The 14,249-nt window shown below is 39.2% G+C and overlaps 1 protein-coding gene across 3 annotated transcripts in view; it reads left to right on the top strand.

Moving 5' to 3' along the window:
* The window catches only part of Rsu1 (Ras suppressor protein 1), a 185,564-nt gene that overhangs the window by 74,237 nt on the left and 97,078 nt on the right, over window positions 1–14,249 (top strand). The window lies entirely within an intron of this gene.

Genomic DNA, 14,249 nt, shown 5'->3' on the forward strand with positions numbered 1-14,249 from the left:
AGAATTTTTTATTGGCCATTTACTGCTGGTAATGCAACCTACTTTTAAGAGTAATTTGTTTCCCCAGTGAGACTTCTTTGGAGAAAGTTAAATTTTCATTTGCACTGGTGATCAATTGGAGATAGCCTCTGGATTAGGTATGGGGGCTTGTGTCTGCCATTCTTTTTGCTCTAGGACCCCATCTGGTGCAGACCTATACAGGGTCTGTGTGTGCTGCTTCAGTGACTGTCAGTTCATATGTGTGTTGATCATGTTGAGTTAGAGAGGCTTGTTTCCTTGGTGTCCTCCATCCCTCTGGTTTCTATACTCTTTCTCCCTCCTGTCTGCAGGATTCCCTAAGCCTGAGGGGAGGGATTTGATGGAGACACCCTGTGTGTGGAAGAACATTCCAAGGTCTGTCTCTCCATCTTTCCTCTCTCTTTCTCTCTGCATATTATCTGACAGTGGGCCTCTGTCATTTTATTGCTGCTATTGGTTTAGTAAGTAGTATTTGTTTTTACCCTAAGTCCTTGGGCTATCTAGATTCAGGTTCTTGGTCACCCAAATAGTTCCAGTCCATTGAATAGACTTAGGTCAAATCAGATGTAGGTTGGTTTACTCCTGAAAGCTTTGGGCCACCATTGCCCTAGCATATCTTATAGGCAGGGCACCATTCTACAATGGTTTGTATCAGAGGGTTTGTATCTGGGTTGGTGTTTATATTTTTTCTTTGGTAGCTTGAAGACTATCTTCCTGTACCTAGGACACCAGAATATAAGAGTGGAAGCTCTACATAGGTACTACCTCATGTTCAATGAGTTGTGTAGGTGTTGTCTTCAGTAGTAGGGCCTTGCTATCAGTTTGCGAAGAGTAACAGTTAGTCTTGGCAACAGCTTGGGTTCTTTGGGGTTTACCGTGGGATCACTTTGGTCAACAACTCTGATGTAACCCATCCACGTACTAGAAGCTTCATATGACGAGGTGTCCAGCTGGGGTTGTGTCTCCTCCATTGTTTGGGGATTCATTTAAATAGCCTTCAGATATGTATATGTTGTAGGGAGCTTCTACTATGTTAGGTTTCTGTAATATTCACGAATGGCCCTTATTTTTACTGTCTCTCCCTTTATTCCCTATTTTGATCCCCTCTACCTTCCTCCTACTATTTGATTCTCCCTTTCTAGTCCCTGCCCCATCCATCCATACCTACCTATTCTATTTTCTAAAGAGATGTATCTGTACACTCTAGTTCCATATGCTATACCTAACCTCCATGGCGCTATAGATTGCAGCTTCATTTTCATTGACTTAACCACTATTATCCACATATAAGCAAATACATACATATTTGTCTTTCTGGGTCTGAGTTCCCTTACTCATGATGATTTTTTTTTTCTAGCTCCTTCCATTTGGCTGGGAATTTCATTTTTTTTTTTTAAGTTTCATTTTACATTCCAACCTCAATCTCCCTTCCCCCCACCCCTGCCACTCCTCCTTTTGGGTAAGGGCTCCCTTGAGTCAACAAAATTTGGCACATTAAGTTGCCACAGGACCAAGCCCCTCTCCTATGCATTAAGGCTGAGCATGGCATCCCACCATAGGGAATGGGAGCCAACAAACTAGCTCATGTACCAGGGTTAGATCCTGGTCCTACTGCCAGGTGCCCCTCAGATAGTTCAAGCTTCACAATTTTTCCCCATATACGGAGGGCCTAGTTTGGTCCCATGGAGTCTCCATGGCTGTTGGTTTAAAGTTCATGAGTTTTCATGAGTTCCAAGTTTCAGGCTTGGTTCAGCAATCTCTGTAGATTTCTCCATCAGTATCTTGACTTCCCTTGATCATATAATCCCTCCTCCTTCTCTTTGACTGGATTCCTAGGCCTGGAGGGATGGCTCAGCTGTTAAAGACTAGGCTCACAACCAAAAATATAACAATTTCATTTTCTTAATGGCGGAGTAATTTTGCATAAATGTACCATATTTTTAAAAAATTAATTCATCTATTGAGAGGCATCTAGGTCATTTCTAATTTTGGCTATTATGAATAGAGAAGCAATGAACATGGTTGAGCAAGTATCTCTGTGGTTGGGTGAAGTAATCTCTGTATACATGTCAAAGAGTGATATAGCTGGGTCTTGAGGAATATCACTTCCCATCTTCCTGATTTCATAGTGGCTGTTCAAGTATATACTCTCATCAGTAAATGATGAGTATTCCCCTACTCCACATCCTTGGCAGCATGAGTTGTCACTTGTTTTTATTGATCTTAGCCATTCTGATGGGTATAAAATGAAATATCAAAGTAGTTTTGACTTGTATTCCCTGGTGGCTAAGGATGTTGACCATTTCTTTAAGTGTTTCTCAACCATGAGGTTCTTCAAGAATCCCATATTTAGATCTGTACCTCATTTTAAAATTGAGTTAGGGTTTTTGATATCTAGTATTTTGAGTTCTTTATATATTTTGAATATTAGCCCTCTATCAAATATGTAGTTGGTAAAAATCTTTTCCCATTCTGTAGGCTGCCACTTTGTCACAATGGCATTGTCCTTTGCCATGCAGAAGCTTTTCAGTTTTATGAGATCCCATTTATGCCTGTGCTGATGGTATTCTGTTCAGAAAATCTTTTCAAACTGTGCCAATAAGTTCAAGTCTATTCCCCATTTTCTCTTCTATCAGGTTCAGTGTTATCTGGCCTCATGTGGAGGTCTTCGATCTATTTCGACTTGAGTTTTGTACAGGGTGGTAACTATGGGTCTATTTGGATTCTTCTACATACCACTTAGTTTTACCAGTCCCATTTGTTGAAAATTCTTTTTTCCAGCATGTATTTCTGGTGTTCTTATTAAAAAAATCCAATGTCCATAGGTGTGCAGATTTACATCTGAGTCTTCAATTCAATTCAATTTTTGGTCAACATTTCAATTTTTGTGCTAATACTATGGTGTTTTCATTGCTCTAGCTATGTAGTACAGTTGGTGATACCTCCAACAGTTCTTTTATTATTTAGGATTGTTTTTAACTATCCTTTTTTTTTTACTTTGTTTTGGTGTGTGTGTGTGTGTGTGTGTGTGTGTGTGTGTGTGTGTGTGTGTGTATGTTTCTTTATGAAACTGAAAATTATCCTTTAAATATCTGTGAAGAATTGTGTTAAAAATTTGGAGGGGATTGCACTGGAACTGTAGATTGCTTTTGGTGGGATGGCCATTTTTACTATATTAATCCTACTTGTCCATGAGCATCGGAGAGCTTTTCATCTTCTAATATTATATTCTGTTTTTTTCATCAATGTCTTAAAGTTTTTGTCATGCAAGGCTCTCAGGTTTTGGGGTAAAGTTATCCAAGAAATTTTATATTATTTGAGGCTATTGTGAAAGGTGTTTCACTGATTTCTTTCTCACTATGTCATTGTATATAGGAGGGCAACTGGTTTTAGTGAGTTAATTTTGTATCTATTTAGCTGAAAGTTTTTATCAGCTGTAGGAGTTCTCTTGTGCAATTTTTAGGATCACTTATGTATACTATCCTACATTCTGCAAATAAATATACTTTGAATTCTCCCTTTCTAATTTGTATCCCCTTGATCTCCTTCAGTTGTCTTATTGTTCTAACTAAGACTTCAAGGACTATATTTGATAGGTATGGGAAGGATGGACAACCTTGTCCTGTTCTTGAATCTTAGTGAAATTGCATTGTGTTTCTCTCTATTGAATTGATGTTGGGTACAAATTTTCTGTAAATTTTCTTCATTATGTTGACATATGTCCCTTGAAACTCTTATATGTCCAGAATTTTTTTTTAACAGGAAGGGGTGTTGGATTTTGTCAAAGGCCTTTTCTGCATCTAATGACATAATCATGTGGTTCTGTCTTTCATTTTGTTTATATGTTAGATTACATGTATTTTGGATTATATATGTTGAACCATCCCTGCATCCCTGGGATGAAGCCTGTTGATCATGCTGGATAATCTCCTTGATGTGTTTTTAGATTCAGTTTGCAAGCAGTTTGTTGAGAAATTTTGCATCTATGATCATAAAAGAAATTGATCTGTAATTCTTTTTCTTTCTTTGGTCTTTATGTGGTTTAGGTATCAGGGTAACTGTGGTCTTATAAAAGGAGTTAAGCAATGTTCCTTCTGTTTCTGTTTTGTGGAATAGTTTAAGGAGTATTGGCATTAACTCTTCTTAGAAAGTCTGGTAGAATTCTGTACTAAAACAGTCTGGCCCTGAGCTCTCTTTGGTTGGTGTACTTTTCATTACTGCTTCTATTTCATTAAGGGCTATAGATCTGTTTCAATTGCTTATCTGTTCTTGATTTAACATTGATAGGTGGTATGTATGGGGAAAGTTATCCATTTCTTTTAGATTTTCCAATTTGGTGGATTACAGGTTTATAAGTAGTAGGTCTTTAGGATTCTTTGGACTTCCTTGGGATCTTTTCATCATCTTGGTATCTTTCTTTTCATCTCTAATTTTGTTAATTTGGATCTTCCTTCTCTGCCTTTTAGTTAATTTGTCTAAGGCTTCGAAGCCCTATTGATTCTCTCAAGGAACCAACTCTCTTTATTCCACTGATTCCTTGCAATTTTTTTTTGTTTCCATTTTATTGATTTCTGATGTTTTTTTGACCATTTCTTGCCATTTCTTCCTTTTGTGTGTGATTTTACTTTTGTGCTACAACTTTTGAGTGTGCTGTTAAGTTGCTGTATTAGATCTGTCCAATTCTTTTTTTTTTTTTTAAATATAAGCACTTTATGCTCTGACCTTTACTTCATAGAACTTCCTTTATTGTATCCCATAAGCTTGGGTATGTTGTATATTCAGTTTCATTCAATTTTGGGGTATCTTTAATTCCTTTCTTAATTTCTGTCTTGACCTCCCCCACCTTTTTAAATTCAGTGTTGAGTTGTACAGTTAGCCTGAGTTTGTAAGCTTTCTGTCGCTTCTGTTGTTGATGCTGTCAACTTTAATCCATGGTGGTCTGATAGGATATGGGATTTCCACTAAAATGTGTTTGTAGGTATTGGGGGCTGACACTTAGCAATGGAAGGTAGACTAGGAGTGGAGGAAATTTAGGGGGTCCACAGAAAGAAGGAAAGCAGTGTGTCCCACCAGGATCTGCTTAGTCCCCCAGGAATGGGGACAGAGAGTGAGGAGAGGCCACAGCAGGTGTTCTAATACAGATCTGGGAATGAGACTGGGGGATTGGAGTTTGGAGGAGAAGAAGAGGAGTGAAGCTCTGTAGCTAGCCTACCTGCTTTGCTGGCCTATTTGCCTCCTGGCAGTTTGGGCTGACTGGTTCTCAGTGAATTACTTCCTGCTGGAGTTGGGGACTGGGATAACAGGATGAGTGGGGAGAAAGGCTGGAGAAGATATGCATGATCAGCTGGAGATGGGGCCAGAGAGCAGGGGGCTGCCACAGCCTGTGGTCTGTTACACAGTTAGGGGTGAGAGTGGGAAACTGTGATATGGTGGTGAAGACAGGAGGTTCATGAGTTGAAGGCCAGTCTTGGCAGCATAGCAAGTTCCAGGCCAGCCTGGGATACAGAGGGAAACTTTGATGTATGCATGGGTGAGTGTATATATGTGCACACCAAACAAACAATAAAACTTGTGGTGGTAGTCAGAGGGGGTATATGTTGACCACATATGAGTGCTACCTGTGCTGGTGTGAAAGAGGGAACTGTAGTTATTAGGTCCTTAGAGCATTTATTCCTCATGGAATGTATATAATGTGAAAGAAACTCTAATTGATAAGGACATATTTAGCAAGAACTGCTTTCTGCCTACCTGGAACCAACCATGAAATTAGTTGTTTTGCATTTCCTAAATATTCTTTTGACACTGTGTTGTCTTTTGAAGTATTTATAGATCATCTGTATAAGGCAGTCATTCTCTAGGGTGATTGTACATGTATTTCTATTTGGTAATTGACTTCTCCATATTATTATGTACAGAAGGTTTCTGAAATACTTTGTTCAGTGACTACCCAGAATTCTTCACATGAGAGAGCATATGCTTTTTGTCATAATCATGGTTTTGCCTTATTTTAGTCATACTCAGCCAATTGCCCTGTCCAGGCTCCTTATCAAAGGGAATTGGCTGTTGAAGTGGTAGGAAGGAGTGATAGGCAGGGATTGGGTGAGCAGAAAAATGAAACAGGTCCGTGCTAACACTGATCCTGTCCAGTCTCTATACCAGACATTGGTTTGAATTCCAGCTCTATCCCTTGCTGGCTCTGGGGCCGATCAGCATGAGGAAGCCCTTCCTTGGCCTTGTTTTTCTTAACTGTAAAGCGCCTTCTCCATTGTGCACTTAACTTTGAGCCCTACGCTTATACAGAAACTGTCTGGGTTGGACTCTGGTTCGTTCACGTGAAATGTACCTTTCTCAGTCGTGCATTATAGATAGTCATTTAGAGCAAGATTTTTTTTTCTTTTTGCCTGCTCAATGAGAGACACTGCAGAGGACCCAGTTGGGCATGGTGACATGATAGGGGCACAGGCACAGATCTTCTTTCTAAGCAAGCCTTAGTGAGCTTGCTGGCACAGAAGCTTGAAATGGTACCAGGCATTGTGCATAACAAGACCTTTAAATCCTCCGCTCTGGGGACTTACTTACCTTAGGGTTTCTAGTACTGTGATGAGACACCATGACCAAACAGCAAGTTGATGAGGAAAAGGTCTATGTGGCTTACACTTCCACATTGTAGTGCGTCACTGAAGGAAACCAGGAAAGGAACTCAAACAGGGCAGAAACCTGAAACCAGTAGCTGATGCAAAGGTCATGGAGGAGTGCTGCTTACTGGCTTGCTCCCCATGGCTAACTCAAATCTGCTTTCTTATAGAACGCAGGACCACCAACCCTTGGGATGACACCACCCACAATGAGATGGGCCTTTCCCCATCAATCACTAACTAAGAAAATGCCTTACAGCTAGGTCTTATGGCAGCATTTCCTGAATTGAGATTCCCTCCTTTCAGATAACTCTAGTTTGTGTCAAGTTTACATAAAACTATCCAGGACAGAAAGATAGCCCTCAAAAGAGTTGTGAGACACAGTAAGTGTTAGGAAGCAAACAAGTGCCAAGGAAAGGAATGGGGCCCAGCCCTCAGTGGAGTAGGGCACTGCGGAAGTCACCATCTGAAGAGGCAACAATGGAAGTTAAATTTGATCACAAAACTGAGGAAATGGGTTCAGGAGCAAGAAATACCAAAATGAACTTAGATGAACTCAATCCTTGTGTCATCTGATGGAAAGTGATTTACAAGATGACTGTCTGGACTGTTCTTGTAGTGATCTTCAATGACATTGGATTTTAAGGAGCAGTTGTTTAAAATTTAAGCCATGACTCTGAACTCTTTATGGAGTGTAGCATTGTGAACCCCAGGTTTTTCCACTGGCTGTTCTAAATGATGTCAGCCGAGAGACTTGGCCCTTGAATGCTCTTCCTTCATAGTTTGTAGCTTCAAACCAAACAAAAAAGTTTCTTTAGCTCTCCATATGCTCAATATTAGCTAAATAGGAATAACATATAAAATGTCATATGGAAAGAATTGGTTCACTGTTTGAAGCTGTTATTTTGGTCAAAGCAAAGATTCATATCCTGTCAAAGTGCTGAGGGTAAGGAATTGCTGAGTGCTCAGCTCTAAATGGGACATCTTTCATCACCCACTCAGAAGCCCAGGGAACGTTGCTGAAGAGGGGGTGGAAAGAGCGCAGCAGCCAGAGGATGGGGAGGAGTCCAGTACGAAGTGCCATCTTCTCAAAATGACGTGTCCATTGCCGTCATGAACACAGCAACTGTGGCCACCCACACAAGACCTGTGCACATTCGTGTGTACACACACGACATGAAACTGAGCTAGGAAGAAGACAGTTAGCAAGAGGAGGAGATGATGTAAGGAGGTAATGGTGGGAGATAAAAAATTCCTTGTTCTGATGCCTATGTTAAGGTGGTACACACACACACACACACACACACACACACACACACACACACACACACACACACACGAGCTAGGAAGAAGACAGCAAGAGGAGGAGATGGTGTAAGGAGGTAATGGTGGGAGATTAAAAAAAAATCTTTTTTCTGATACCTGTGTTAAGGTGGTGATGATCAGGAATGCCAGAATGATCAGAGTTTGGAAAATACTAGTAGCCAGCTGGGATTTGGGGGTTGGCAAGGCAGTGGAAACCAGTTGCAACCAGAAAAGTTAGTTGTAAGTGCTAATGCTTGGAACCAAGCCGGAGTTTGACTCATTCAAGCTTGGGGTTAGCTCCCCGCCCCCATAAATAAACTGAGCTTCAGAGACACCTTCACACAGTGAAGTTGATTTTGTAATTGTTGATTGTTTTCTTCTTGAGTAGAGTAAGGTAGTACTTTCTTTTTTTTGTTCATTGTTACGGTGACAGTATTTCATATTTTTAACCTGAAGCAGTTGGCTTTCCAAAAATACTGGAAACAAATTCATGATGTAATGGTGTAATCATTCTCACCCACATCCCAAATTGTGGTAGAACTCCATTTTCACGGTGCTATTTATAGCAATGCTTTTTTTATGTTCGGATTCATAAATTATCAAAGTAAATCCATGAGAGGTGTGGTAGACTCTTTTCCCTTGAGTCATATAGTTGCTTTGCATTCATATTTCTTATACCTTACTGTTAAAAGTTTTGCACTGTATTAGTGGATGCCTTTGGATTCTGCTTGAATATGGATCAACACTAAAGAATAAGGTAATGTCTATTTATATTAGTGTATTAGTGACTTTTACATAGTTGTAATCAAAATACCTGTGAAAATAACTTACAAGAAGAAGCTTTACTTTGGCTTATAGTTGCTGAAGGTTTATTGTCCTGGGCGCCCACCTCACCTCTCCCCGAAACTTTTGGTCTCATGTGATTGGATAGACCACTATGGTGAGCAGGGCAGGGAGGATCAAGTCTAGAATAGGGGTGGGAGATTAGGGACCAGGTTATCCCCTCACAAGCATATCTTCCCCAACTTAAGCCCCACCTCCTAAAGTTGCCAAAGCCTCCTGCAGTAGTGCTTCCAGCTGGAGGCCAGGTGTCATCAAATAAGCCTGTGGGCAGTTTCTTACTCAGATCATAACAATTTGTAGATGCTTATTGCCTTTTGTCACATAGGAAACAAAAGGATATAGTTGTCTCTATGAGTAGAAACTTAAAGTTCCATTTTAAAAGAGGAGAAGAGAAAAAACAAAAAAGAGAAGAGTCCAGTACTCTGCTACAGTTTGTAGTTTTTGCTTTCATTATGTTTATAAGTAGGATCTATGTTTGTGGGTCTGTGTTTATGTACGGGGGCATATAACATTTTCCATCACTGCCTTTCTAAAGGTAATCTTATTAATACTAATAAGTGAATAATCAGTGAAAGTGTGTTTAATCAACACTCATTAAAATGCATTGTTAATATATAGCCTAAAAACAATTTATTTTTGCTTGTGAAAATTTGGAATTCACTGAAAATTAAGTTACAATTATTACAGTCTTACCTGGAGACTTGGCAATTGTGTCACACACCATTGTTAATTATCTTACTACATATTTTATGTGACACGATGTCCACACCCTTATCATCCACATCCTCTGCAGAGAATATAACACATAGCACCAAGGTAATAAAAATATAAGCTCTCGAGCATGAAGCAAAGCCGAAACAAGCCATTTTTACATATAACTTAAGTTTAGGTTCTGTGTAGTTGGTTGATCCCTGACTTAACCTTTAATAAAATTGGATTCAAGGGTATTTATATATAAATAAAAAATAAAGTTAATTTCATTCTCTGCTTCCTTATGAGAAAGCGCCTTGAGCTTCATTACAATGACCCTCGAACTTTAGCCTCCATCTTATTGGCTGAAGCACAGCCCGGCTTCTTCCTAGGAAAGTGTATATGAGGTCAGACATGGGAAAGGTAAGTTTTTTTTTGCCATTGGGAACATTATTGAGGTGATTATTGCTCAGATTAAGGGATCATATTCAAGCCTGTTGCATTATTCTGTATTTGTTTGGCATTTTATCTCCTCTGATGTTATCTAGTAAATTATTTCCCCTTTCTACATATTTTGGAAATTAAATTTGATAACATCCCTATGTTAAAGGGTTCTGCCACTGAATACAATTCTAGATGGTAGTGTTGAAGCAGTGTGGTAGTTAGTACATACCTGTCTGTGCAGGAAGCTGCAGGTCAAAGGTCAAAGTCTGGCCTTAGGCACCTGAAGTCTTCTAGGTTCTTTTAGTCAGGTCTGACTACTGCCTTCTGTTGGTTCCCAGATCTTTGTTAGATATAAGGACCACTGAGGATTAGGACCACCCTTACTTCCGTAAGAAAGGAACATTCAGAACTCACACACACACACACACACACACACACACACACACACATATTCAGGGTCTCTCAAAGGTGTAAGGTCATTGCCAAGTATGACTCACAACATTTCTCTGCAATATTACAAAGGGTTCCATTTGAAAAATAAATGGATGAAGATAGAACACGCCAGCATCCAGAAGTTCCAGACTTTCCCTATAACAACACAGTCCTACTTTGCTGTATTTACCCCCCACACACTACTCTGAGTGATTTCTCTGCCCTGCCTTCCCAAGACTCTCAAACCATCTTTCCCTTATCTTTCTCTGCTAATGAAAAGTCACCCGAGATATTTCTAATTCCCTCATCTTTGTATGTCAATTTTTATAAGTGAGACCCCCCTAATGAAATTGTATTATCCTATTTTAGCCTACATGTTACATGCAATATAATTCATTTAAAAAGCATATGCATTGCCAGATTACATAAAAGTGTCATATCCCTTTGTTGTGACTGTTGCATAGGGAATCATTTGTGTGTGGCCTGAAAATATTAAATATTCTGCCCTGTTAATACAATTGTGTCATAATCCTGGAAGCTGTTCATGGATTTAATGGAATCTCTGTCAAGTCCCAACATTACCTTTTATAGAAATAAAAGAAAAATCCTGAAGTTCATATGAAATGCTAGTGGCCACAAATGGTCAAAACAATGCTGAAAAAGAACAAATTTAGATGACATCCTTTATAAATTTAAAACAGGAATGAAGTTACAGTAATTCAAATAGAGAAGGAAGGGCTGGAGGTGTAGCTCAAGGACATAGCTCTTGGTTTGTGTGAACAAGGCCCTGGATTCTAGCCCCAGTGCAAAAATCAAATAAAATAGAGGGTGCTATCATTTCACATACAGACCAGTGGGGTAGAGAACCCTTACATAAACCCTCATGTACATGGTGGAATGATTTCTACTTATATTATTAACTGACTAATTAGTCAAATTAATGATTTTACTATGGCATTTGCATATATGTATGGGTCATGTTTGGATAATCCCCACTCTTCCCATGACCTTCTTTTGTCGTTTTTGTTCTCTGTCTTCCTGCCAGGTATCTTCTCTGTGAGTCTTACTACTTTTGAGTGCACTTTTTTGCATTCCCCCCCAACACACACACACACACACACACACACACACACACACACACACACACACAAGAAAGTATGTGAAATACTTGCTTTTCTGTGTCTGGTATATTTCCTTTAGTGAAGTAACCACCAGTCCAATTTCATTCTTTATGGCTGAGTACTACTCCCTATATGTATTATATGTTTATGATATATATTGTTTTATCAATTCAGCAGTTGACACTCTGATTTTATAGGCTTGAATATTAAGACTAATGCCACAGCATGTGTGGGTGTGCAGGCCTCTCTTTTGTGCAGTGTAGTATATTCCCTTCAGGTGTATACCCAGCTATACTATATGTACAGCTATATTATATGGTAGAACTATGTTTTTATTTCTTTAAGGAAGCTCCAAAAGGCGTTTCACGGGGCTTTCTTAAAACACATTGTATAAAACTCCTGTTCTCCCTCACCAGTATTGGAAGCTCAGGATTCAATGTATTTACTCATCACTGAAATGCAAATCAAAATTTTGTTGAGATTCCATCTCACCATAGGCATAGCTCTTGTCAAAAATAAAAAGAAATAAACAAATGCTGCCTGACGGTTTTTGTTGTTGTTGTTTTGTTGTTTTGTTGTTGTTGTTTTGTTTTTGAGATAGCCTTTCTCTGGCTGTCCTGTAGCTCATTTTGTAGACCAGGCTGGACTTGAACTTACAGAGATCCACCTGCCTCTGCCTCCCAAGTGCTTGGATTGAAAGCATGCACCACCACATCTCATCTCGATAGGTTTTTTTTTGTTTTTTTTTTTTTTTTTTTTAAATGAGAACCATACAATGGAGGAAAGTCAACTCTTTCCAGAAATGATGCTATGAAGATTGTATGTCCACATGCAAAAGAAAAGAAGTCGAACTCTTACCTACCAACACTTGCAAACATCAAAATGGGTCAAAGGTCAAAATGAAGACCTGTGTCTAAGTTAGGATTTCTATTGCTGAAGTGAAACACCATGAGGAAAGCAATTTGGGGAGGAAAGGCTTTATTCAGCTTACTGTTCCACATCAGAGTTCATCATTAAAGGAAGTCAGGACAGGAACACAAGCAGGGCAGAAATCTGGAGGGAGGAGCTGATGCAAAGACCATGAAGGGGTGCCCCTTACTGGCCTGTTCAACATGGCTTGCTCATGCTTTTTTATAGAACCCAGGACCACCTGCCGAGGGATGGGAACACCCACATGGGCTGGGCCCTCCCCCATCAATTACTAATTAAGAAAAATGTCCTTCAGGCTTGTGTATAGCCCAGTGTTATGGATGGAGGCATGTTCTTAATTGGTGTTGCCTCCTCTCAGCTGACTTTAGCTTGTGTCAAGTTGACATAAAACTAACCAGGACAATCTACAACTAACAGTAAAACTCTCCACTAAAAACATAAGGCAAAAGTTTCATGACATTGGCTTCAGTGATTTTCAGATATGATTCCAAAGACATAGACAACAAAAGAGGAAATAGAAAAATTGAACTCTCTGAAGAAAAAAAAAATGCATGTCCAAAGACAGACAGTATCATCAGGAGTCACAGAAAATGCTGAATTTCCAGTATCAAGGGGTGGAGGCAAGAGAAACACTTGAGCTGAGGAGTTCCAGAGTGGCCTGGGGAGCATGGCAAGACTGAGGAAAGAGAAAGAGAAAGGGAAGAGAAGACAAAGAAAAGGTGCCTGCAGAATGGGAGAAAGTACTTGTAACTGATACATCCCCAAGCCCCTAAAAAGCATAGAAATGTGGAGTATTCATGATTCCATCATTGAATAATAACCAATTAGTAACCTAAATGCACTTAATTCTGTTTTTCTCTATTTATATGCATATATTTTATGTGTATATTCTATTCTTTTTTCCACTATGTCTACATGCATGATCTTGTAGAAATTAAGATTGTTTCCTGAATTTTGCAGCCTACTTTTCCGCCTTCAATATTATGTCATGACCATGAGCTCATGTCATTAAATTTTATTTGGAAACATTTTAAATCCTGTGACTCCATATTATGCCATGTATGAGTGTTTCATAATTTATTAACCAAGTCTTAGGTATTAAGCTCTGTCTAGTTGTCCAGGGAGGATGCAAGTGATACTTAGATCAAAATTTTATAATATTAAATCTCTCAAAATAGTTTTGCTTATATTTTCACCACCATGCAAATTCCTCAGGCAGATCATCCGAGCATTTCAATAGCCTTTGAGAAAACAGGTACAGAGTGGTGTTCTAACCAGCAATACAGAAAAAAAAAATTCTATTTCTAGAACCCTGGTCACATGCAATTACAGTTCTTTTGGTTTTAAACTATTCTGATAGAATACATATGGTTCAAAAGGCTAAATGTGTCCCATGGGCTGGTGGTACTATTTTGGAAGATTCTGGAAGCTGGGAGATAAAGTCAAACTGGAGGTAGTGGGTCACTGAAGGTGGGTCTCTGGCTGATTCCTGCCTTGCTTTTTTATTTTCCTGTCATGGTATGAATGAACATGTTCTAAAGGCCTTCCCCACCATAACCAATTGAATCCTCTGAAACCATGAGCTGAAACACATCCTTCCTCTTTGAAGTTGTTTCTGTCTGGGACTATTGTTTTTGTCTGGTACTAGCTACTCAGAAGTAAAGGCTAGAGGACATTCATAGAAGACAAAAACAAATAGTTTCTATGACTTCTGTCAGAAAGCAGTTAAGTGACAGTCATGAATACTAAATCCTGCTGTTAAGGGTTTACCTGAGGTAGTATGCTAACTTGATGTTACATGAACTATAAAAGTTTCCATTGTTAAGGGAAA

The sequence above is a fragment of the Cricetulus griseus genome, chromosome 3, assembly GCF_003668045.3.
Source record: "Cricetulus griseus strain 17A/GY chromosome 3, alternate assembly CriGri-PICRH-1.0, whole genome shotgun sequence".
Lineage (NCBI taxonomy): Eukaryota > Metazoa > Chordata > Mammalia > Rodentia > Cricetidae > Cricetulus > Cricetulus griseus.